Here is a 693-nt window from a genome sequence, read left to right as displayed (position 1 = left end):
TTCTAAGTTTTTGCTATCATAATCTAAAAGTCCATCAAAAAGAAAACAGCTATATAAATTACAGTATGTGTACCAAGGCTGAAGAAGCAACTCTCCAAGCACCACTTGTACTAAAGGTAGAAAAAGAGAAAAAAGAATAACATGTAAAACTGTGTGGACAGCATGCTGTCCTTAATAAAACCTCCTATATGTTTCTAGCAACATGGCCTACCTCTGGAAGGCTCCTCCAGAGACTAAGGACAGGAGCTGGCAGCTGTAGGATGGGGTGGAAGTCTTTATTTTACACAGTAAAAATTCTGTACTATGTGCATATATTACCTATTTCAAAAATAACTTTAAATTGAGCATAAAGAATGTTCCCTGACATTACACTGAAACCATATTATAACACTATTTTCTTGTAGAGAGAAACTTGATCTGTAGCAAATCCACTGTGGCTCTTGGCCATTGAGATTTAGTTACTGAAACATCAGAAGGGCACCCTGTCTGGCAGTTGATCCTATGACCAGCCTGAGCCTTCAAGTGTCCCTTAGCCGCAGATTCTGCAGCACTCACACAACCTACCATGTCATCACTGGGGAGACACAATAAGGAGGAAGGCACTTCCTGCCTTCAGGAAAATAAACACCTAGCAGTTAAGAAAGACACGTATACAAACAATTATGATAGTTATGCCACTTGGAACTATATGGC

The sequence above is a fragment of the Galeopterus variegatus genome, unplaced genomic scaffold (assembly GCF_000696425.1).
Source record: "Galeopterus variegatus unplaced genomic scaffold, G_variegatus-3.0.2 Scaffold11094, whole genome shotgun sequence".
Classification (NCBI taxonomy): Eukaryota; Metazoa; Chordata; class Mammalia; order Dermoptera; family Cynocephalidae; genus Galeopterus; species Galeopterus variegatus.
Note: the sequence above shows the minus strand (reverse complement) of the source record.